General features: G+C 44.6%; 1 protein-coding gene across 5 annotated transcripts in view; it reads left to right on the top strand.

Moving 5' to 3' along the window:
• Positions 1–5,224: 5,224 nt before the first annotated feature.
• LOC149306247 (transmembrane channel-like protein 5) overlaps positions 5,225–26,344 on the top strand; it is a 60,355-nt gene continuing 39,235 nt past the window's right edge. For 2 of the 5 annotated variants that reach the window (XM_089477114.1, XM_089477111.1), the window contains exons 1-2: positions 5,225–5,468; positions 6,257–6,471. The gene's annotated coding sequence lies outside the window, so the exon portion shown is untranslated. Of the gene's footprint in view, positions 5,469–6,256; positions 6,472–21,609; positions 21,706–24,161; positions 24,238–26,344 lie in introns of those variants that run through there. The other 3 variants (XM_089477116.1, XM_089477113.1, XM_089477112.1) reach the window with 3 other exon arrangements.

Here is a 26,344-nt window from a genome sequence, read left to right as displayed (position 1 = left end):
AGCCTTTCATCTCAATCAGGACATTATTCTTCCCACTCTGGCCCCAAACCCATCCACTGATGAGGAGCGTCGTATGCACTCACTAGATGTCAGAAGGGCACTGGCATTCTATTTGGACAGGACCTCGGGTTCGAGGCTCTCCAATAGACTTTTTGTTTGCTACTCGGAAGCAAAGAAGGGGCTGCCTGTTTCATCTCAAAGATTCTCTAAGTGGGTTTCAAACACCATTTATTTGTGTTATGAACTGGCAGGCGTCCCTGCTTCGATATGGGTTCGGGCCCATGCAACTAGGGCGGTGGCAGCATCCTCAGCCTTTTTGATGGGGATCCCCCTCGAGGATGTCTGCCGGGCTGCTACCTGGTCCCAGCCACTGACATTTATTAGGCACTACAGGCTGGACTCCAGGGATAGGCAGGGAGCAGCCTTTGGGAGGGCAGTGTTACTCTCAGGTTTGCATTGATTGCACAGACAAGACCATGTTGGTCACATTGTTTATTCTGTGTCAATAAATTTGATTGGTTTACATGCTTGGACACTCCCTCCTCCTTTGACTTTAGCTAGCCAGTCTAACCCATTTGTGTGATTCGCACAGACCACGAAGAAGAAGGATAGGTTGCTCACCTGTAACTGTGTTTCTTCGAGTGGTAATCTGCAAATTCACACAAATCCCGCCCATCCATCCCCTCAGTGTCCCGCTCATGATTATTGCTGACATTACTGTCGCGCTGCGGTGGCTCATTCAGAACTGAAGGAGAGCGGGCCGCTAGGGGCTTTAGATAGGGGTGGGTGGGGATACCGCCAAAAAGTTGCAGAAAGTTACTTTGCATTCTGCCCAGAGATTCTAGAAGTTTCCAAGCATTGCTGCGCAGGCACAGAATAACCCATTTGTGTGAATTCGCAGATGACCACTCAAAGAAACACAGTTACAGGTGAGCAACCTGTCCGTGTGTGTGTATATGCTGTTCTTATTGTCATATGCCTTCAAGTTGTTTCTGACTTATGGCGACCCTATCATATATATATATATATATATATATATGGGGTTGGCATGGCCCTCTGAGGCTGAGAGAGTGTGACTTATGAGTGTATATAATCATACATAACTGTATATAGAATTGTGTGTGTGTGTGTGTATATATATATACAATTTTATACATATGCATATATATATATAAGCATATATAATATACATAGTTTTATATGAATATATATACACATATACATAATTCTGTATACACAGTTATGTATATTTTATATATATATATATATACACACACACACACATATACATATACATTTATGTAATTTTGATGGTGACTTGAATGTCAATGTTAGAGGTCTTGGAGGACAGTTCCCATCATCCTCATAAGGCCTTGCTCTTGAATGTTTTCCGAACAATAATAATAATAATCAACCATTCACCTTTTACATGATTTTGACAATGCTCCACGTGCAAAGAGGTAGGCCACGCCCCTCAGGAATAGGCAGCCAATGGGAGCGGAGGAAGGTCCAGGTGAAGAGAAGGAGGCCGCGCCCCCGGGAACAGGGAGCCAATGGGAAAATCACAGGAGTGGCTGATAAAGAACATTCCTAATACACTCAGGGCACTGCAGCCCCTTTGGCAGAGATCGACCCAGCTCCAGAGATCACTCCCTTCTCAGGGCTCACCTGAAAGGCCCATTGCGCAGCAAAACCTATGATAAAGACAAATACAAAGATAGAGAGATAGAGAGATATCTTCCCTCTGCTTCTGCTGCAGGACCAGGGCTGGCTCCAGGACCAGAGGGAAGAAGGACGATGGGTTTGCTGCTGGTGGAGCCCTTTGGACTACAATTCCCATCACCCCTGGAGGGCTGGAGGATTCTGGGACTTTCCAGAAAGGAGCTGGAGGAGGAAGGAAGGGGGCCAGGGAGACCTCCCCAACCTCTGCATGGCCTGGGGATGATGGGAAACCTACTCCAACCCTAGTCTTCTTGAAGGGCTCTAGGACAGAGAACCTGACCATGGTATCCTTCTGGAACGCCTGAGAGAGCTAGGAATCGGAGGCACTGCACTCCAGTGGTTCCGTTCCTACCTCTTGGGCAGATCTCATATGGTGAAGCTGGAGGGCGCTTGCTCCTCTAAGAGGGAATTGACATCTGGTGTCCCTCAGGGAGCTATTTTGTCCCCCACTTTGTTTAACATTTACATGAAACCGCTGGGAGAGATCATCCGGAGACACGGGGTGCGGTGTTATCAATATGCTGATGACACCCAAATATGTGTGTCTCCGACTGATGCAGTGACTAAGGATGGCATCTCTCCTCTGAATGCCTGCCTGGAGTCGGTAATGGGCTGGATGAGGGAAAACAAACTCAGCCTGAATCCAGAGAAAACGGAAGTACTGGTGATAGATCCCCAAGGTCTAAGGAAGGATATTTGTCTGCCTGTCCTTGACCCTTGACGGGGTCACACTTCCCCTGAAGGACGAAGTTCGCAATCTAGGAGTACTTCTGGACTCGTTCCTGCAGTTGACATCTCAAGTGGATGCAACAGCCAGAAGTGCTTGCTGTCAGCTTCGGTTGATACGCCAACTGCGACCCTTCCTGGACTGAAGGGACCTTGAAACTGTGGTACACGCTCTGGTAACCTCTCGTCTAGACTTCTGTAATGCGCTCTACTTGGGGCTACCCTTGTACTGAGTTCGGAAGCTTCAGCTAGTACAGAATATGGCAGCCAGACTGGTCACCGGTACATCTAGGTTTGACGATAGAACACCTATTTTAAAAGATCTTCACTGGCTGCCTATTCGCTTCCGGGTACAATACAAGGTGTTGGTTATGACCTATAAAGCCCTATATGGCTCGGGTCCAAGTTACTTGTGGGACCGCCACTCCCCATACAATCCGCCCCTTAGAACATTGGGCAAGAATCTATTGGAAACTATGAATCCCAAATACGCTTCCACTTCACAAAGAGCCTTCTCAATAAGGGCTCCTAGATTGTGGAACAGCCTTCCTGAGGACATCCGATTGGCACCTCATTAGAGATATTCAGGAAAGCAGTGAAAACTGAACTATTTCACCAAGCATGTCCAGATATGTTATAAGATAATGACTGACATGCCCCTGAATTGAGATGCTGCTTAATTCCCGATTGTACTGTATTATGTATTGTATGGTTATTCTTAACCATTAGTTAATATGTTGGTTTTAATCTTCATAATGGGTTAGAGAATTTTAATTTATATATATATATATTAAAGGTGCCCCCACCCAGTTCCTTTAATATATATATTTCAAATATATATATTAAAAGAACTGGGTGGGGGCGCCTTTTATATATATATATATATATATAAAAAGAACTGTGTGGGGGCACCTTTAATATATATATATGTATTAAAAGAACTGGGTGGGGGCACCTTTAATATATATATATATGTGTGTGTATATATATATATATATATATATATTAAAAGAACTGTGTGGTGGCGCCTTTTATATATATATATATATATATATATATATATTAAAAGAACTGTGTGGGGGCGCCTTTTATATATATATATATATATATATATATATATATATTAAAAGAACTGTGTGGGGGCACCTTTAATATATATATATATATGTATTAAAAGAACTGGGTGGGGGTGCCTTTAATATATATATATATATATATATATATATATATATATTTTAAAGGAACTGTGTGGGGGCGCCTTTAAAATATGTATATATATATTAAAGGAACTGGGTGGGGGCACCTTTAAAATATGTATATATATATATATATATATATTAAAAGAACTGGGTGGGGGTGCCTTTAAAATATATATATATATATATATATATATATATAAAGAACTGGATGGGGGTGCCTTTAAAATATATATATGTATTAAAAGAAGTGGGTGGGGGCGCCTTTAAAATAGGTATATATATATATATTAAAAGAAGTGGGTGGGGGCGCCTTTAAAATATATATATATATATATATATATATATATGTATTAAAAGAAGTGGGTGGGGGCGCCTTTAAAATATGTTCATATATATATTAAAGGAACTGGGTGGGGGTGCCTTTAAAATATATATATGTATTAAAAGAACTGGGTGGGGCGCCTTTAAAATATGTATATATATATGTATTAAAAGAACTGGGTGGGGGCGCCATATATATATATATATATATATATCTTGGTGGGGGCGCCTTTAAAATATATTTATTAAAGGAACTGGGTGAGGGCGCCTTTAATCTATATATATTAAAGGAACTGGGTGGGGGCGCCTTTAAAAATATATATTGCATTAAGATTTTTACTGTACACCGCTATGATCATTGTGGAATAGCAGTCTATAAATAAAACATATTATATATATATATATATATATATATATATATTAAAACAACTGGGTGTGGGAGCCTTTAAAATATATATATATATATATATATATATATATATATGTATGTATTAAAAGAAGTGGGTGGGGGCACCTTTAAAATATGTTCATATATATATTAAAGGAACTGGGTGGGGGTGCCTTTAAAATATATATATGTATTAAAAGAACTGGGTGGGGCGCCTTTAAAATATGTATATATATATGTATTAAAAGAACTGGGTGGGGGCGCCATATATATATATATATATATATATATATATATATCTTGGTGGGGGCGCCTTTAAAATATATTTATTAAAGGAACTGGGTGGGGGCGCCTTTAAAAATATATATTGCATTAAGATTTTTACTGTACACCGCTATGATCATTGCGGAATAGCAGTCTATAAATAAAACATATTATATATATATATATATATATATATATATATATATAAACAACTGGGTGTGGGAGCCTTTAAAATATATATATATATATATATATATATATATAAAAATAAAAAGAACTGGGTGGGGGTGCCTTTAATATATATATATATGTATGTATGTATGTATGTATTAAAAGAACTGGGTGGGGGCGCCTTTAAAATATGTATATATATATTAAAGGAACTGGTTGGGGGGGCGCCCAGTGTATATACAATATATATATATATATTGTAATTTAATAGGTTTTGCTGCAGAATGGGCCTTTCAGGTCTAGCAAGAGAGGCAGAGATCGGTCTCTCTCTCTCTCTCTCTTCTGTCTCTGTCTCTGTCTCTCTCTCTCTCGCCGTCGACCTCTGCGTCTCTCTCTCTCTGGGTCGATCCACAGAAGTTGGTAGGAAGCTCAAATAGGCTGCAGTACCCTGAGTATCCACAAGAGGGAGCCATTGTATTGGGAATGTTCTTTATGAGCCAGAACTTGATCAAACCGAAGTCTATGGAGACTCTTCTTGTTGTTGTTGTTGTTGTTGTTGATGATGATGCTGATGATTGCATCTAAATGCACCTGGATGCCTTCCTCCTCTCTTCTTTTCCCAGCCTCCCTTCTCCAACTCAAAAACTTGAGTCCAGCAATGTTTGGCATTTCCAAAGGTTAAGACCCCCCCTCCAAATTCTCTCTCACTTTTTATCATTTATAAGGTGTACGCTTTATTATTATTATTATTATTATTATTATTACAGTATTATTCTGAAAACATGCAAGGGTAGCTGCAGAAATAACCCAGTTTGAGACCACTTTAACTACCCTGCCTGGGATTTGTAGTTTATTATGGCGCAAAGTCTTCTCACAAAGACGACAGGTCCCAGGATTCCCTAGCATTGAGCCAGGGCAGTTAATGCGGTCTGAAACTGGGTTATATTTCTGTGGTTTGGACCTCTGTAGAAAGGACTTTTTCCCCCAAGGCAGGGAAGCCTAAAAATAATAAGATATGAATAATAATGATGATGATGATGATGATGATGATGATGATGATGATGATGATAATACCTGAAGGGGCTGCAGAGTAAGAATAAAACGTTGGAGGAGGGAAAGGAGCATGTTTTGGACCACAAATTCTCCTCAGAAACTGAGGAGAAATAGAGAATTTTAAGCACTTTAAGGCTGGGGGGGGGGGGGAGGCAGCAGGAAATAATAATAATAATAATAATAATAATAATAATAATAATAATAGCTGAGGAGGGGGTGCCTGAGAAAAAGAATAATTGGTTCAAAAAAAGAGAGGAGGGAAGTAGAGCAGAAGCTGAGAGAGAAAAAAGCACAAGGAAGGTGGAAAAGTGTCTCTTTCTGAGGCAACATAGCCAACCTTTTACCTCAGGAGAGGGGCTTTCCTCTCTTCCCTCCATTTTTAATTGACATTTTGCTCTTTTTTCCAACATAGGATTCAAGAGAAAAACAGAGAGAAAGAGAAAAGGGGAAAGAAAGCCTGAAGAGGAAACAAGAGGCAAGAAGAAGAAGAAGACTGAAGAAGCACGGAGGAACAACAAAGGCTTTTCTTCACCAACGAAGATTCAGGAAAGACTCATCCCACACTTTCTACAAGCGCGTCGATGATGGCTTTTTCTGGCACGGCGTCTAGTGTATGCTGGAAGCCACGTAAGGCGTGCCCGGGTATAACGCAGGCGCACCGTATAATTAAACGAACCTGCTTTTCTTCCACTGTGTCCTTTCTGATATTAGAGCATAATGGTTGCATCCACACTACAGAAATAATCCAGTTTGACACTGCTTTAAATATCTTGCAAACTCAGGGCCACCATTTCCTTAAGTCTATCCATCTGGACCTGTGCACATAATTTCTGTTTCTAAATGCCCCAGGCAACCTCTACCTGGATAATATTCTTAAAACATGCAGCCCAGTCCTAATAAAATTGCAGCTACTACAGAAGCAGATCCGAAAATGCATTTATTGTCACAGTATCAATTAACACTTATTTGAAGAGGGACAATAGTTCAGCAGAGTTGTAAGAGACGAGTAGCAAACACTCAGTACTCCAGACACTGCCAGGGATAACAGACCCACTCCCCCAGTGTTTACATTGATTCATGTATTTTGCCCATGGATTTTGCCCATTCCCCCTGGCATTTAACTGGTCCAGCCTGCCACCATGCTGTAGAAACTGGCCCACTGCCACTCCATTCTCCTTGCATGTGCCCAGAAACGGGCCGCCTGGCTTCACCCACTTCGCCCATCGCAAGCCACAACTGGGACTGGCAAACATGCAGATGAACTGCACAGTCATCCCAAATTTGAAAACAGAAGCATTTCATTTAAAGCAGTTTATTCCTGTTATACAGGACAATGACTCCATTCCCTGGGTTAAGACTGAAATGCAGAAAGACTTTTAATATTCCTAACCAACTACTCTGTGATGCGTTTTATCACTTTAAGCCAAATGTACAACCCTTTTTAAAAGGTCACACAATCAGTCTGGAAATGATGGTCAAAACAACATCTGCTCTAGCTTCACCAGTAGTTTTATCCATTCATAGTGGATAATGAGTTTTATCCACTCATATTTCAAGTGCAAACTCACTCATATCAAAATCCAGAAATTGAAAGATCAGGTACCTTTAGAATCAAAAATCTCATTATAAGGGGGAAACCATATATAGAGGGGGAAAGCACCGCTCAAGAATTACATTGATCTCTGCAAAACCAGATGTTTGCTTTTGCTCAAACCCATGATCTTCCCCAGTCTATCACAAAAACTGAATTGTTTTTGTGTGCTGTCAAGTGATTTCCAACTTATGGGGACCCTAAGGTGACCCTATTTTTTTTTTTGAGAGGGGGTTTGCTATTGCCATCTTCTGAGGCTGAGAGTGTGTGACTTGCTCAAGGTGACCCAGTGGGTTTACATGGCCAAGCCAGGATTCAAACTCTGGTCTCTTTATCAATCCTTAGATTCAAATATCACAAATCTATAACTGATCAATAGGACTGACCTTTCTTCCATGCATATCTTTAAAAACCCCATGTGAAAATAATTTAAACCTAATAATAATAATAATAATAATAATAATGGTTTATTTATATTTTATTTAGATTACAACCAGTTAAAACAAATACATCAGAATAAAAAACATTTAAAGATACATCAATAAAATGGTACAATTAATATAAAACTGAGTCCATCGAGTGGTAATGCAACAATTTGCCCAGTGATATAATGGTGATGTTTCAACAGGTCAGGTGGATAAGCTTGCCGGAAGAGATCCGTCTTAAGTGCCCTCTCGAAAGAGTCCAAGGAGGTAATAAGATGGATCTCTTCCGGGAGGTCATTCCATAGTTTTGGAGCAGCCGCTGTAAAAGCTCTTTGAGAAGTCGAAGTGAGCTTAGTTGGAACATGTTCTAATGCGTTCTTCCCAGTTGTTCTGAGAGTGCGGGGCAGATTGTGTAGGGAGAGGCGTTCCCGCAAGTAACCTGGGCCCAAGCCATGTAGGGCTTTAAAGGTAGTGACCAACACCTTGTATTGTGCCTGGAAGCTGATTGGGAGCCAGTGAAGAGATTTTAGGACAGGTGTTGTGATGTCCTGCCAGGACTATTTGACTCTCCCCCTGCATTTTCTTTTGTGTTGGTTCAGGCCATGTTATATTTTAGTGTAGGAAAGTTCATTGTATTAGTTGTGGGACGAGCTGTAGGATCCCCTGCATTTTTCCAGGTTTGGTTTGCCCTTTCCCAGCATGCTCTGCTTTAGCTTGAGGCTTTTAGTTGGAGCAGTCTTTGCTGTGAGCAGGCAGAGAGCTGTCTTTTGGTGGCAAACAGGCCCAGGCAGCCGGTAAAGGGCATTTCTTACATGTTAGCCAAATTAGTTACCAGAAATTAGTTACCAGCATCAAAGAAGACAAAGAGGTCAGGAGCTGAAAGACCCTGCACCAGCTCCATTGAGAGCGGAGATCAAACCAAGATCAGACCCAGAAAGATGACACCCTGAAGATTGCTGAAAGTCTGTAAAGTATCTTTTATCTAGAGCTGGGGAGGAGAAAACTCTTTATTTTTGTTCTTTAAATTAAACTTCCCCCTTTTTTGAACTTTACATTCAGCTTCTGAGCCTTTTTGGGTAGAAGAGTTTGATCTCACCAGGGTACCGGTGTTGCACACCCAAATCTGCCACCACCTTTAGTTGAGTGTGTCTTCACAGGTGTTATGTGGTCAAACCTGGATGAACCAGTGATCAATCTGGCTGCCACATTTTGGACCAATTGAAGTTTCTGAACTTGGTACAAGGGTAGCCCCACGTAGAGCGTGTTACAGAAATCAAGACGAGAGTACCAATGCATGTACCACTGCTTCAAGGTCCTTTTGGTCTAGGTAGGGACGCAGTTGGAGTATCAACCGAAGTTGGTACCAAGCACTCCTGGCCGTCACTTCCACTTGAGATGATAATTATAGAGACAAACCCAGGAGTGCTCCCAAACTGCGAACTTCGTCCTTTAGGGGAAGCGTGACCCCGTCCAGGACAGGTAGACAAATCTCCTTCCCCTGACTTGGGGAACCTATCGCAAGTACCTCCGTTTTCTCTGGATTCAGCTTGAGCTTGTTTCCCCTCATCCAGCCCATTACTGACCCAAGACAGGCATCCGGAGGAGAGATGCCATTCTTAGTCACTGCGGCAGTCGGGGTCATAGAGAAGTAGATCTGATGACACTGCGCCCCATGTCTCCAGATGATCTCACCCAGCGGCTTCATGTAAATGTTAAACAGCATGGGGGACAGGATGGCGCCTTGAGGGACGCCAGATATCAGCTCTCTTTTTGAAGAGCAGCTGTCCTCCAGCATCGCCATCTGGAATCTGCCTGAGAGACTGGAGCCATTGGAGCGCAGTGCCTGTAATACCTAACTCCCTCAAGCGTTCCAGAAGGATACAGTGGTCAATGGTACACTGGTGCCTCGGGATACGAAATGATCGGGTTACGAAATTTCCGGGATACGAAAAAGTTGGATTGGCAAAAACTGTTTCGGGTTACGAAATATTTTTCGGGTTACGAAATACATTTCGGCGCGAAATTCAAATGCTGCAAAGTGCAGCTATAGGCTAATGGAAAAGTGCTAACGGAAAGCCTTCTCTTAGCTAAGGGGGCTGGGTTAGGGGTTAGCTTTGGTGCGAATTTTGAATTTCGTAGCAGTAGTGATTGGCTTGAGAAATCAAGCTGATCATCTGGATTGGCTAACGAAATTGGGGGGGGGGGTGGCCTGGCTTCAGAAACAAAAGCCGGCTTCCATTGATCTGCCCCCTTTGTCTGGCCTTGTGGACTGGAGAGGAAGAGTTGCTTCTGAACTCTAACTCTTTGTTCCAGTGGAGGCTTGGACTTTTTCTGGCTTTCTGCCTTTGGACTTGTTCTGGCTTTCTGCCTTTGGACTTGTTCTGGCTTTCTGCCTTTGGACTTGTTCTGGCTTTCTGCCTTTGGACTTGTTCTGGCTTTCTGCCTTTGGACTTGTTCTGGCTTTCTGCCTTTGGACTGTACACTTCGGATCAAGACCTGCCATCAGGAATTTCTCTACAGGTAGGTGGATGGATTTCTACCTTCTTCTTGTGGGGTGAGACAGTGTGACCATGCTTTTGCTGTGGGGTGGTGGGGTGCTTTGCTCATGTTTTCAAAGTGTGGGGTGTGAGTTTTGCATGTTTGGCCTTGATTTGATGCGGGCCAGAGAGTGTGACTTTGGGGTTGCATTTTCAGATTTGGGGGTTTTGGCCTTTGGGTTTGGGTTCTGGGGTGCTTTGGTCATGGCTGTGATGTTTTCAAAGTGTGGGCATCGATTTTTGCAAGTTTGGCCTTGATTTGATGTGGGCCAGAGAGTGTGACCATGGGGTTGCATTTTTAGATTTGGGGTTTCTGGCCTTTGAGTTTGGGTTCTGGGGTGGTTTGGTCATGGCTGTGATGATTTGAGAGTGTGGGATGTGAGTTTTGCAAGTTTGGCCTTGATTTGATGTGGGCCAGAGAGTGTGACCATGGGGTTGCATTTTTAGATTTGGGGTTTCTGGCCTTTGAGTTTGGGTTCTGGGGTGGTTTGGTCATGGCTGTGATGATTTGAGAGTGTGGGATGTGAGTTTTGCATGTTTGGCCTTGATTTGATGTGGGCCAGAGAGTGTGACTTTGGGGTTGCATTTTCAGATTTGGGGTTTCTGGCCTTTCGGTTTGGGTTCTGGGGTGCTTTGGTCATGGCTGTGATGATTTCAAAGTGTGGGCATCGATTTTTGCAAGTTTGGCCTTGATTTGATGTGGGCCAGAGAGTGTGACCATGGGGTTGCATTTTTAGATTTGGGGTTTCTGGCCTTTGAGTTTGGGTTCTGGGGTGGTTTGGTCATGGCTGTGATGATTTGAGAGTGTGGGATGTGAGTTTTGCATGTTTGGCCTTGATTTGATGCGGGCCAGAGAGTGTGACTTTGGGGTTGCATTTTCAGATTTGGGGGTTTTGGCCTTTGGGTTTGGGTTCTGGGGTGGTTTGGTCATGGCTGTGATATTTTCAAAGTGTGGGCATCGATTTTTGCAAGTTTGGCCTTGATTTGATGCGGGCCAGAGAGTGTGACTTTGGGGTTGCATTTTCAGATTTGGGGGTTTTGGCCTTTGGGTTTGGGTTCTGGGGTGGTTTGGTCATGGCTGTGATGTTTTCAAAGTGTGGGCATCGATTTTTGCAAGTTTGGCCTTGATTTCATGTGGGCCAGAGAGTGTGACTTTGGGGTTGCATTTTCAGATTTGGGGTTTCTGGCCTTTGAGTTTGGGTTCTGGGGTGCTTTGGTCATGGCTGTGATGATTTGAGAGTGTGGGATGTGAGTTTTGCATGTTTGGCCTTGATTTGATGTGGGCCAGAGAGTGTGACTTTGGGGTTGCATTTTTAGATTTGGGGTTTCTGGCCTTTGAGTTTGGGTTCTGGGGTGCTTTGGTCATGGCTGTGATGATTTGAGAGTGTGGGATGTGAGTTTTGCATGTTTGGCCTTGATTTGATGTGGGCCAGAGAATGTGACTTTGGGGTTGCATTTTCAGATTTGGGGGTTTTGGCCTTTGGGTTTGGGTTCTGGGGTGCTTTGGTCATGGCTGTGATGATTTCAAAGTGTGGGCATCGATTTTTGCAAGTTTGGCCTTGATTTGATGCGGGCCAGAGAGTGTGACCATGGGGTTGCATTTTTAGATTTGGGGTTTCTGGCCTTTGAGTTTGGGTTCTGGGGTGCTTTGGTCATGGCTGTGATGATTTGAGAGTGTGGGATGTGAGTTTTGCATGTTTGGCCTTGATTTGATGTGGGCCAGAGAGTGTGACTTTGGGGTTGCATTTTTAGATTTGGGGTTTCTGGCCTTTGAGTTTGGGTTCTGGGGTGCTTTGGTCATGGCTGTGATGATTTGAGAGTGTGGGATGTGAGTTTTGCATGTTTGGCCTTGATTTGATGTGGGCCAGAGAGTGTGACTTTGGGGTTGCATTTTTAGATTTGGGGTTTCTGGCCTTTGAGTTTGGGTTCTGGGGTGCTTTGGTCATGGCTGTGATGTTTTCAAAGTGTGGGATGTGAGTTTTGCATGTTTGGCCTTGATTTGATGCGGGCCAGAGAGTGTGACTTTGGGGTTGCATTTTCAGATTTGGGGTTTCTGGCCTTTGAGTTTGGGTTCTGGGGTGCTTTGGTCATGGCTGTGATGATTTGAGAGTGTGGGATGTGAGTTTTGCATGTTTGGCCTTGATTTGATGTGGGCCAGAGAGTGTGACTTTGGGGTTGCATTTTTAGATTTGGGGTTTCTGGCCTTTGAGTTTGGGTTCTGGGGTGGTTTGGTCATGGCTGTGATGATTTGAGAGTGTGGGATGTGAGTTTTGCATGTTTGGCCTTGATTTGATGTGGGCCAGAGAGTGTGACTTTGGGGTTGCATTTTTAGATTTGGGGTTTCTGGCCTTTGAGTTTGGGTTCTGGAGTGCTTTGGTCATGGCTGTGATGTTTTCAAAGTGTGGGATGTGAGTTTTGCATGTTTGGCCTTGATTTGATGCGGGCCAGAGAGTGTGACTTTGGGGTTGCATTTTCAGATTTGGGGTTTCTGGCCTTTGAGTTTGGGTTCTGGGGTGCTTTGGTCATGGCTGTGATGATTTGAGAGTGTGGGATGTGAGTTTTGCATGTTTGGCCTTGATTTGATGCGGGCCAGAGAGTGTGACTTTGGGGTTGCATTTTCAGATTTGGGGTTTCTGGCCTTTGAGTTTGGGTTCTGGGGTGCTTTGGTCATGGCTGTGATGTTTTCAAAGTGTGGGATGTGAGTTTTGCATATTTGGCCTTGATTTGATGTGGGCCAGAGAGTGTGACTTTGGGGTTGCATTTTCAGATTTGGGGTTTCTGGCCTTTGAGTTTGGGTTCTGGGGTGCTTTGGTCATGGCTGTGATGATTTGAGAGTGTGGGATGTGAGTTTTGCATGTTTGGCCTTGATTTGATGTGGGCCAGAGAGTGTGACTTTGGGGTTGCATTTTTAGATTTGGGGTTTCTGGCCTTTGAGTTTGGGTTCTGGGGTGCTTTGGTCATGGCTGTGATGTTTTCAAAGTGTGGGATGTGAGTTTTGCATGTTTGGCCTTGATTTGATGCGGGCCAGAGAGTGTGACTTTGGGGTTGCATTTTCAGATTTGGGGTTTCTGGCCTTTGAGTTTGGGTTCTGGGGTGCTTTGGTCATGGCTGTGATGTTTTCAAAGTGTGGGATGTGAGTTTTGCATATTTGGCCTTGATTTGATGTGGGCCAGAGAGTGTGACCATGGGGGTGGGGGTGGTTTCCAATTGTGGCTTTTGCTCAGTGCCTGTGCCTTTTGTCCTTTTTAGGCTTGAGCTATGGCTCCCAAGAAAGCCACAGATAAAAGCGGCGGTGACAAAAAGAAGAGGGCTCCCTTGTACTTGGAGGACAAGAAGGAAATCATCGCCAAGCATGAGAGGGGCGTGCGCTTGGTGGACATTGCCAAGGAGTATGGAAGAAACCCTTCGACAATTGGCACTGTCCTCAAGCAGAAGGAGGCCATCAGAGCCGTTGTGGCTCCTGCGAAAGGCGTGACTATGATTGCCAAGCAGAGGACACCAAAGCACGAGGAGATGGAGCGCCTGCTGCTCCTCTGGATTAAAGAAAAGGAGCGAGCCGGGGACACTGTGACCACCTCGGTCATCTGTGAGAAGGCCACCACCATTTTTGAAGACCTGGCCAGCAAGGAGGCAGGCGAAGGAACTTCTTCCCAGGAGGAGCCAGCCACCCCGGAATTCAAAGCCTCACGTGGCTGGTTTGAAAGGTTCAAAAGGAGGACCGGGATCCACTCTGTCGTCCGTCACGGCGAGGCGTCCAGCGCAGACCACCAGGCCGCCGAAGCATTTGTCATCGAGTTCAAGGCCATGGTGGAGGAGGAAGGCTACGTCCCACAGCAAGTGTTCAATTGCGACGAGAAGGGCCTCTTCTGGAAGAAGATGCCTCGCCGCACCTACATCACCCAGGAGGAGAGGAGATTGCCAGGCCACAAGCCTATGAAGGACCGCTTCACACTTGCGTTGTGTGCAAATGCCAGCGGGGACTGTAAGATCAAGCCCCTGTTGGTGTACCACTCGGAAAATCCAAGGGCCTTCAAGACACACAACATTCAAAAGGACAGGTTGCCAGTGATGTGGCGTTCCAATGGCCGCGCATGGGTCACACGCCTCCTTTTCGTGGAGTGGATCAACAGTGTCTTCGCCCCGACTGTGAAGCGGTACCTGGAGGAAGAGGATTTGCCCTTGAAGTGCCTCCTCCTCTTGGACAATGCTCCTGCGCACCCGCCTGGCCTGGAAAAGGACATCCTTGCTGAGTTCTCCTTCATCAAGGTCCAGTTTCTGCCGCCCAACACGACCTCCCTCTTGCAAGCCATGGACCAGCAGGTCATTGCCAACTTCAAAAAGATCTACACCAAGCACCTCTTCAAGCGGTGTTTTGATGTAACGGAGAGCACACAGCTGACCCTGCGAGAGTTCTGGAAGCAGCATTTTGATATCGTCGTGTGCTTGAAGATGGTGGACTTGGCCTGGCAGGAGATCACCAGGCGCAACCTGATTGCTGCGTGGAGGAAGCTGTGGCCTGATGCTTCTTCCTTGGAAGGGTCACAGACCGAGGGTGCTGAGCCAGGTGAAGAAGAGGTGACTGAGATTGTCTCCATCGCAAGGTCCCTGGGACTTGACGTGGACAACGAGGACGTGGAGGAACTCATCGAGGAGCACAGCGAGGACCTGACAACAGAGGACCTGAAGGCCTTGGCGGCCATGCAACACTCAGCCATGGATGAGGACGTGCTCCATTTTGACAGGGGCCAGGAGGAGGAGGCGGCGGGGGCATTTTTGCCAACTGCAGAAATTAAAGACATTTTGCGGCAATTCCACAATGGCCTGTTACAGACAGCCAAAATAAAGCTGCTTCGAGTCACAGTGGAGGTATGGTGTTTCAATGATGCATGCGTCCTAAGAGTCCAAAAGTCACACCAAAGCCACGCTCCAGTCCTTAGGGATGGAGTGTGGCTTTGGTGCGACTTCTAGACTCTTAGGACGCATGCATCATTGAAACACCATACCTCCACTGTGACTCGAAGCAGCTTTATTTTGGCTGTCTGTAACAGGCCAATGTGTCTTCTTATGTTGAGAAGCATCACCCTGAGAAGGTGCTCACCAGCCATGCCATTGCCCATTTTGATAATGTCTGCCTTAGCCATTTTAGGAACCTGCTTAAGGCCCGGCAAAAGCAGACATCCTTGGACCAGTTCTTCACAAAAGAGGGAGAACTGTCGTCCAAGAAGGGCAAAGGTGGTGATGACCCTTAAAAAAAACACCAAATTTTTAAAAAAAAATGTTGTTAAAATGGTTAACTTTGTTAAAATGGTTAACTTTGTTAAATTGGTTGAATTGGTTAAATTGGTTGAATTGGTTAAATTGGTTGAATTGGTTAAATTGGTTGAATTGGTTAAATTGGTTAAATTGGTTGAATTGGTTAAATTGGTTTAAATTTGGTTTTTTGGCTGCCACCCCCTCCTCCTCCTGCCTCACTCTGAGATGCCAGGACCAGCAAAGATAAGTCAAAAACTTTTTTTCTTTATCCTTTAGAAACTTTAGAATGGACCTGCATGTCATTCTTAAGCTCTTTAGTGCCTCAGGCAACTTGTATTGTAGGGTACTTAGCTTAATAGGCCTCTATTGTACCTTTGTTTTCACTTGCAGGTTCAGTCTGAGGTCATAGAACGCATTAGTTATTTTCAATGGAAAATGTGTTTCGGGTTACGAAATTTTCGGGTTACGAAAGGAATGGCGGAACGAATTAATTTCGTAACCCGAGGTACCAGTGTACACGGATTTTGTTATACATGGTGGATCTTGGAACCAAACCCCAGCGTATAACAAGGGTCCACTGTATGTATGTATGTGTATATGTATATATATATATATATATATATATATATATATATATTTATATATATATATATGTCTGTGTGTGTGTGTGTGTGTGTGTGTGTGTGTGTGTGTGTGTGTGTATTTGCCCTTTCTTTGCTGGAAGTCAGCTAATAAAAGTGAAAGGGAACCATAATAGGGCACTTTTTTCCTTGGAGAATCCATGCTAAAATGCGAATGTTACAATCTAATGTTACATTTGTTGCTTTTGTCAATTAGGCAATTGGCAAAATGATACATGCTTTTGCAAGGAATTCAGGGACAGCTCTGAATTTTTCTTTTAAAAGTCATAAAATAATGCATGACAATCGCATCCTTTTCTGGCATTTACGGTGATGAATTTATTATTATTATTACAAGTGCAAGAGGCATTCTAGGGTGGCAAGGAGTGGAGGATGCAGGATGCATTATTTTTATTATTAAATATATACATCCCTGTCTTTATTTTTATTTATTTTTTCATTATTATTAAATATATACACCCCTGTCTTTATATTTATTTATTTATTCATTATTTTTATTATTAAATAAAATGGAATGGATGTCCCCTAGGGGCCCCTTTCCTTTGCAGCCTCCTAGGTGTCATTGCAGGAAAGAGGAATGGGGCTGGAATGGATGACCCCTAGGGGCACCTTTCCTTTGCAGACTCCTAGGTGTCCATGCAGGACTGATGAATGGGGCTGCAATGGATGACCCCTAGGGGCCCCTTGCATGTGCTGACCCCCGGGTGTCCATGCAGGACAGAGGAATGGGGCAGGGATGGATGACCCCTAGGGGCCCCTTTCATTAACAGCCTCCTAGGTGACCATGCAGGACCGAGGAATGGGGCTGGGATGGATGACCCTTAAGGGTCCCTTTCATTTGCAGTCTCCTAGGTGTCCATGCAGGACAGAGGAATGGGGCTGGGATGGATGACCCTTAAGGGTCCCTTTCATTTGCAGTCTCCTAGGTGTCCATGCAGGACAGAGGAATGGGGCTGGGATGGATGACCACTAGGGACCCCTTGCTTATGCAGCCCCCCAGGTGTGCATTCAGGACAGAGGAATGGGGCAGGGATGGATGACCCTTAGGGGCCCCTTTCATTTGCAGCCTCCTAGGTGTCCATGCAGGACAGAGGAATGGGGCTGGGATGGAAGACCCCTAGGGGCCCCTGTCACTTACAGCATCCTAGGTGTCCATACAGGACAGAGGAATGGGGCTGGGATGGATGACCCTTAGGGGTCCCTTGCATGTGCAGCCTCCTGGGTGTCCATGCAGGACCAAGGAATGGGGCTGGGATGGATGACCCCTAGGGGACCCTTTCATTTGCAGCCTCCTAGGTGTCCATGCAGGACAGAGGAATGGGGCTGGGATGGATGACCCCTAGGGGCCCCTTGCATGTGCAGCCCCCCGGGTGTGCATGCAGGACAGAGGAATGGGGCAGGGATGGATGACCCCTAGGGACCCCTTGCATTTGCAGCCCCCCAGGTGTCCATGCAGGACAGAGGAATGGGGCTGGAATGGATGACCACTAGGGTCCCCTTTCATTTGCTGCCTCCTAGGTGTCCATGCAGGACAGAGGAATGGGGCTGGAATGGATGACCCTTAGGGGCCCCTTTCATTTACAGCCTCCTAGGTGTCCATGCAGGACAGAGGAATGGGGCTGGGATGGATGACCCCTAGGGGTCCCTTGCATGTGCAGCCCCCTGGGTGTGCATTCAGGACAGAGGAATGGGGCAGGGATGGATGACCCCTAGGGGCACCTTTCATTTACAGCCTCCTATGTGTCCATGCTGGAAAGAGGAATGGGGCTGGAATGGATGACTGCTGGGGGTTCCTTACATTGGAAGCCTCCTAGGTGTTCATGTAAGACAGAGCCACCCCCCCTCCCCGGGGGTTGTCCTGGAAAAGGAAGGCCACTGGAAGGGAATGGGGTCAAAAAGCAGCCCAGCATCATGGGAACTTTGCAATCAGTAACTTTAGCGTTGCGTTGCACTGCTGCCTACCACGCCAAACCATTTTGCAACACATTTCGCAAGATAACGGGAGACCATGGCCTAGCTTCCACTTTTGCCTGCAATGCCCAAAAAGGGGAGGAATGACGCTTAAACTACGGGAGCGTTGCGCAACGGGCTCCCATAGAAATGAATGGCGTCTGGAAGAACATCGTGCTGTCACGTTATTGCGCAACATTGGTGACGCTAACATTGCGCGATAGGCAGGAAAAATCACCAAAAACTCATGTCTGACAAACTCCAAAGATTCCGTCAAACATTAGGGGGAAACTCCTGAGAGTAAGGGCTGTCTGACAGAGGAACACACTCCTTCCTCAGAGAGTGGTGGAGTCTCCCTCCTTGGAGGTCTTTAAACAGAGGAGGGACGTAGCCAGGATTTTGGGAAGGGGGTGTCAAGACTAAGTGCCACCATTTTGAGAGGCTAAGAGTCCCCCCCAAGACACAAAAAGAGGGTTGAGCGTTTACCCTTGACACCTTGATGGCACCACTTTAACTTCCGTTATGGCTTCATGCTATGGAATCTTGGGATCTGTAGTTTTGAGGACCTGTTGAGTCATATGTCAGGTGCCACAACAAACTACAAATCCCAGCATTTCACAACATGGAGCCAAGGGCAGTTAAAGTGGCATCAAACTGGATTATTTTTTCAGTGCAGATGCAAACTGAGTCCTTCCTCTGAAGGTGTTTACATCAGATAAATTCAGCTCGATAAAGCAAAGTGCAGCTGCTCACACAATGAGCGGCAGCCACTCTGTTCATGCTCAGAGACACTCTGCTCATGCTTTGAGACACTGCATTCCAACTTCTGAGCTGAGTTAAGAACCCAGGCTGCATCCACACAACATTTCATTCCCACTTCCAAGAGGGATTTTTAATTTTAAGATACACACACACACACACACACTTTTTATTTCCAAGACCTACCTATCTATCTATCTATCTATCTACCATAATTTTAATTCCAAGCCATTATACGTTCCTTTCTTTTTATAATAAACAAACCCCTTTAAGAGAATCCTATTTTGGGAGAAAGGCAGGGTATAAAATCAATCAATAAAAAATTATAGTGCAATAGTCCATCAGTGCATAGCTTGCATTATAAGACTTTATACCTTTATACATTTAAAAACAATTAAAATCACAGTAGGCTCAGAGTGCTACAGAATCATGGAATCATGGGCCTGTTACAGACAGCCAAAATAAAGCCGCTTCGAGTCACAGCGGAGGTATGGTGTTTCAATGATGCATGCGTCCTAAGAGTCCAGAAGTTGCACCAAAGCCACGCTCCAGCCCTAAGGACTGGAGCGTGGCTTTGGTGTGGCTTCTGGACTCTTAGGACACATGCATCATTGAAACACCATACCTCCACTGTGACTCGAAGCAGCTTTATTTTGGCTGTCTGTAACAGGCCATAGAGTTAGAAGAGACCCCTAGAAGGGCCATCCAGTCCAACCCCATTCTGCCATGCAGGAATTCCCAGTCAAAGCATCCTCAACAAATTATGCAATGGAGGTGTCCATCTACATTGTAGAAAGATATACTATAGATTAATGCTATGGAAAATCACCACCTTGAGTCCGTATATTGGGAGAAAGGCGGGATATAAGAAAATAACAACAACAACAACAACAACATCTGGGTATTGTAGTTTTGTGAGACATTTAGCATTCTTTGTCAGAGAGCTCTGGTGGCACAACATACTACAAATCCCAGGATTTTCCATAGCATTAAAGTAGGGTCGAACTGGATTATTTCTGCAGTGTGCAGCCTTATTAGACTGCAGTTCCCAGCAGTCTGTGCTGCTGCTGGATGATGGGGCCTGCAGTCTAGCATTGCCTGGAGCAGGGCCATAGGACTCCACAGCCCTGATTCATCATCTTAGATTGATTCCATACATTAATTAATTAATCATAAAATCATAGAGTTGGAAGAGACCCCAAGAAGGGCCATCCAGTCCAACCCCATTCTGCCATGCAGGAACTCTCCATCAAAGCACCCCCATTGACATGCTAAAAAGGGGCCAGCTAACTGTATTTTATTCTATTTGTCTTTTAAAAAAGAGAAAAAACAAGGCTGGAAAGAAGCCTCTTGCCTTTTTGCATCACAGACCCTCCTCTTTTTTGTTGTTGCAAAAATCCAGAAATGACTGTTTTTGAAAACATGAGTCTATTCTCAGGAGAAATGTCCAGAGTAGAGTCTGAGTCTCCTTTCTCTGGACTTCTGAAACCTAAATTATTCCAAAACCCAAAACTGACCCTGAGAGCATCTGGTTTGACCCCCAACTCAAGGACACCTGGGAATCCTGGAGGTTTAGATCAATTACTGAATTATTGAATTATACAAGGAATAGTGGTCTCAGGGTTTTGCTGAAGCTCAATGTACAGAAGCACAACATTATTTTAAAAAGATTGTGTATTAAATTACCTTCAGTCTATGTCTATGAGATGCATATGAGACATACATGGATCCCATCTCCCACTATATCCCATTAGACGTACTGTATATAAATATACCAAACTCTGAAAAACTCCAAAATCCAAAATACATCTAGTCCTCAGCATTTGGGGTAAGGGATATTATTATTATTATTATTATTATTATTATCATTATTTTACTATATTGTATATGGATATAACTGCTGAAAGGAAAGTTAGAAGTCACCTTTTCTTTCTTTTATATTTCCCTTTAGAAGCTTCCTTCCTTCCTTTTTCTTTCTTCCTTTCTCCCCTTCCTCTTCCTCCCTTTCTTTTCCTTTTTTCCTTCAGTTCTCCCTCCCTCCCTCCCTCCCTCCCTCCCTCCCTCCCTCCCTATCATTCTTCCTTCCTTTTTCCCCTTCCTTCCCTTCTAGAGACTTTTATTCTGGCAAAAGCACAAGGGAGAAGGGGGGAGGAGGCGGCGGAGGAGTGGAAGCCGGACTCCGATGGAAACGAAAGAGAAAGAAATCACAAGGACCCCCTCCTTCCCCCTCCTCTCTCTCTCTCTCTCTCTCTCTCTCTCTCTCTCTGAGCTTGCAACTTTTGTCTTTCCCCTTTTCCCTCTCCGAGTTCTCCGTGGTTTTGATGGAGGGGAGGAGGGGGGAGGAAGGAGCTTGAAGGCCCCCAGGGCCTGAAGGGGGGGTCCGGACCCCCAACACCCCCCCTTCCCTACGTCCCAGCCTGGATGGCCATATGTCAATGGGGATGCTTTAACTGAGAGTTCCTGCATGGCAGAATAGGTTGGACTGGATCAGGGCCCTTGGGGTCTCTTCCAACTCTAGGATTCTATGGTTCTTGTTCAATGGCCACTTCAAGGTGTGACCAGGTGAGGTCCCGGCCCCGGCCACGCCCCCAGTGACGTCACTCGACGATGCCCCGCCCCTCTCCTGCAACGCTCGTCTCCACTGCTCTCTCTGCGGAGGAAGAAAGAGAGGCGAAGCCTTGGACGGAGGAGACCTCGCCTCATCAGTAAGCCTTCTCCCCAGTTGCCCTGTTTCGGGATGACTGCCTTTAAAGAACCTTAGGCTGCATCCGCACTGGAGGGATAACCCAGTTTGGCACCGGTTTAACTGCCCTGGCTCAAGGCTAGGGGATTCTGGGAGTTGGAGTGGAGCAGGAAACCCTGGGAAAGGTCCATTCATTGGTATCCTAGCCTTTCTCCATAGAGCTTAGGCAAGATAATAATAATAATAATTTAATGTTGTGAGCTACCCTGAGTCCCACTTTTGGAGAAAGAGTGGGATATATATATAAATATTATTATTATTAATATTATTATTGGGAAAAGGGCAGAATAATAATAACAACAACAACAGTATTTATTTATATCCCGCCCTTTCCCCAAAACTGGAACTCAGGGCAGCAGCTCACGGCTTTAAAAAAACAGGACCCATTAAAAGCACATAAAAACTGTACATTAAAATAGAATTATTACAGTATTAAGACAAATTACATGTGAAAAGAATAAAAACAGTTAAAAAGATAAAAATGTTAAAAAAATACTTTAAAGCAATGCAGCAGAAGGTTAAGAGGTGATATGAGAGCCCTGTTCAAATACTTGGATGTCATATTGAGGAGGGAGCAAGCTTGTTTTCTGCTGCTCCAGAGAATAGGACACGGAACAATGGGTGCAAGCTACTGGAAAAGAGATTCCAGCTCAACATTAGGAGGAACTTCCTGACAGTAAGGGCTATTAGACAGTGGAACAAACTCCTTCCTTGGAGTATAGTGGAGTCTCCTTCCTTAGAGGTCTTTAAACAGAGGCTGGATGGCCATCTGTTTTGGATGCTTTGATGGAGAGTTCCTGCATGGCAGAATGGGGTTGGACTGGATGGCCCTTGCGGTCTCTTCCAACTCTAGGATTCTATAAATTCTTCTTTGCTCCCCTTTTTTCCTCATGAAAGCAGCCCTGTGAGGTAGGCTAGGGTGAGAGAAAGGGTCTGACTCCATTGAGTTTGACAGCTGAGTGGGGATCTGGAGTATCCTCTGGGAGGCCCAAGCCCAGGGGAAGGGATTAACCAGATGTTGTTGGACTGCATCTCCACCATTCCTTACCATTGGCTATACTGGCAAGAGCTCTTGGGACATAGAGTCCAGCAACATTGGAGGGTTATACAGTTCCAAAACAGCTGGAGGGCCAAAAATTCTCCCCACCCTTGTTCTGACCACGACACCACACCATCCCCAAATATATTTAATGACATGGGTTGTTTCAAGGCGGGTTGCCATTGCCTTCCTCTGAGGCTGAGAGAGTATGACTTGCCCAGGGCCACTCAATGGGATTCATGGCCAAGCGGCAAAGCAAACCCTGGTCTACAGAGTCGCAGTCCAACACTACACCACACTGACACTGCAATAGGTTGTAGTCCGTGAAAACTCGTGCTGTGATTATATACAGAACTTGGAAAAGTTACTCTTTGACTACAGACCGCCTGGATTCCTTGTGATTGGGCGGGCTATAAATAAATTATTATTATTATTATTACAGCTCCCAGATTCTACCAGCCAGTATGATGACTAGTACGACTCCTGAGACCAGGGTTTGTCTCCCTTAAAGCCACCGGGTGACCTTGGGCAAGCCACGCTCTCTCAGCCTTAAAGAAAGGCAATGGCAAAAATCTCTCAGAACAAATCTTGCTAAGAAAATTCCATGATAGTTTGTTGTGTTGTTGTTGTTGTGTGACTTCAAACAGAGGCTGGGTGGCCACCTGTCGGGGATGCTTTGATTGTGAGTTCCTGCATGGCAGGGAGTTGGACTGGATGGCCCTTGTGGTCTCTTCTAACTCCATTATTCTATTTCAGTCATTCTCTCCTGTAGCCATCCCTATGTCATTGTTCTTGCATGTTCTCATCAATCCTGAATTTCTGACTTATGGCAACTCTGAGGCAACCCTACCATGGACTTTTCATGCCAAGATTTGTCCAGGGAAGATTTACCTTTGCCTTCTTTTGAGGCTGAGAGTTTGTGACTTGCCTAAAACCATCCAGTGAGTTTACTATATGGCCAGTCAGGGATTCAGACCCTGGTTCTCAGGCTCAGACCTCTACACCTGGCTGGCTGTCAGTTCACCTTCAGATCCCCATAAGTCAGAAACTACTTGAAGGCACACAGCAACAACAATCTGTTGCTGATGCTAATGATAGAATGGCTTTCCTATTGGAAAGTGTCATAAAAATGGGATTGGATGCTGTACCAAGGGAAATTTTGACATCTAGGGCTTTATAGGGAAATTAATGTGGTTGGTATTCTTCAATTTCCTTTTGTCCGCTGATTATTATTATTTTTAAATGCACAATCATTCTCAAGCCACCTTTGAATTCTTCAACAATGAGGAAGTGAAAGCAATCTACCTGGCTGATGGGGGAAAAGATCTGACGAGGGCTGATTAATGATTACTAATTTTAATAGGCATATAAACTTGCCAAGGTTCTTGAAAAGAGCAGGGATACCATCACAGCATGGCAAGTTCTCACAGCAATTTCTGACTGTCCAAACTTGTGGTAAGCACTGTCCTTCCCAATTTATTGTAACTAAGTCCCCCCCTTTGAATTTAGTATAACTTTTAAAGACTAAGTTCAATTTGTTTTCCCCACAGCGTTTTAAAGTCTTAAACTCAGGGCTTTTAACATGTTGGAACTGTAAGATGCAAAGGTTGCTTTATGCTGTAGCTTATTAAAAAGGTTGCACCAGATTCTTTTTCTTTACTAGTCAGGTGCAATGGGTATATGTTTGGTAGAGCCACAGATCAAATAAAGCATGTTTAATTCTCCTAGAAATGTGTATGATTTAAATAGTGTTAACTGTGCAAGCCTATAGAATGGTGCAGTTACACACAATTAGTACACCCATTTTGCTTGGATTCTGTGGTTGTACATAGCAAGGTACTTAGCTGAACCTGGATTGTCCACATGCCCCAGGTCTTTGCTCCTTTTCTCCTGGGAACCTTACCTAGCGTTCCTAAATGCCATCATGACCTCTCAAGAACATTGCTGGCTCCAGGTATGGAAAAAAATATATGGGGACCCCAAATACAGCATGGGGTGTGCAGGATGATGCTAACACTTCCCACATTATGAAGTGAAGCAATGTACATTATTACGGAATGGGGAAGGGGCAGTAAATTCAAAGTCAGCATTACCTAACTACGCCAAGGAATGCAGCTGTCTAGTCAACAGTAAACTTAATTGAGTTCTGCAGAAATTTTTCCAGGTATGTAAACATGATTCCAGCTGAACTTTCTTAACTGTGTCAGTTTCAGGTACAGTCTTGGAAAATTCAGCCCTTTGGTAGAGCATGACTAGAAGCCCCTCATCAAAAAATCTTCCTTTGGTCATTGATCCTCCTGGAGTAGCTTCTCTTCAGAGAGTCTGGGCCATAATAAAAAAAGGGCTGCCATAGGAGTAACGTAGTAAGGAGCCTGGTCCGGAGTTTCCATGTTTCCAGAAATCAAGGTGCACAGTGCAATTTCAAGGGACCTTTCATAATACAGAAATATTGCACTATGATTCCATAACTGTCATGGCTGCAGAATGGTAGTGCAGTGATTCCCAAAGTGAATGGTACTCCTCCCCTGGGAGTTGGCAGAAAGCTCCATGGGGAAGGCACATCTCTGGGGAAGGAGCATCTGGGGTCGATTGTTCAACTCTCTCAAACTGAGAGTTCTTCCTCGTTGGGAGAAAAGTTTGAAGCTGCACTCTCTGTCCTGACTAGGAAGGATTGAGAGTCCTTCCTCCCTGAGGAGAAGCTGCTTCTTTTGCACCCATGAGAAGCCTATCACTCACATCAGCCTTTGTCACTTTCCAGGTTTTCCAGCAGGACTCTTTCTCAGCCATACCTGGAGATGCCAGGGACCTTTTCAATGCACAGCAGCATGTGCTCTACCTCTGAGCTTCATCCTTTCTGTTGAACACCCTCATCCCACGATTGACTGGCTTGGCATCTTGGGAAATGCAGAGAGGGGCAGCATTATAGTTCAGTGACAGAACACATTGTTTACACATGTGAGGGCTCAGATTCTAACCATTGGAATGAGTATGAGGTATCCGTTTCCCCAATGTCTTAGGTTTGTGAATGCACACAGACAGCCCCCAACAACACTAGCTGTTGGCCTTGCACAGTGCCAGATGGGGCCCAAAAGAGTGTGTGCTTTTAGGTGTATAATCAAGGTGATCAGATGCCACAACTGCAAAGGAAGACAAAGCACCATAAAATGTAGCACATTTAGTGAAAATGTAGGGCTTTACAAAATAAAAGATAGAACGCTAATGTAAATATAAATTCATGCTTCTTAGTGATGCTCAAAATGGAGGACATTTTGGAATTCCTCCTGGACAGAAAGAAGGCTGAAGTGTAGGACGTGTCGTGTTAAAGGGGGACATCCAATGGCTCTACATGTGATTCTGTCAAATGTAGTTCATATTGAAATGGTTCATGGGTTGATACTGTACTGTTTCAAAGCCTTGGGATCAGGGTGGGATGTCCCCAAACATAAAAGAGGCAGTATGCAAGGGAGAAGGTATTTTATCTGACAGGATGGTTTTCTACCTGTTGAAGGAATATGTACAAGAGTATGCAGTCATGTAAATCAGTGCATCCTTTTTCTAAGGA

Source organism: Sceloporus occidentalis, unplaced genomic scaffold (assembly GCF_023333645.1).
Source record: "Sceloporus occidentalis isolate IW3139 unplaced genomic scaffold, rSceOcc1.0.p SCAF_10, whole genome shotgun sequence".
Taxonomy (NCBI): domain Eukaryota; kingdom Metazoa; phylum Chordata; class Lepidosauria; order Squamata; family Phrynosomatidae; genus Sceloporus; species Sceloporus occidentalis.
Note: the sequence above shows the minus strand (reverse complement) of the source record. Positions and strands in the feature narration are given on the sequence as shown.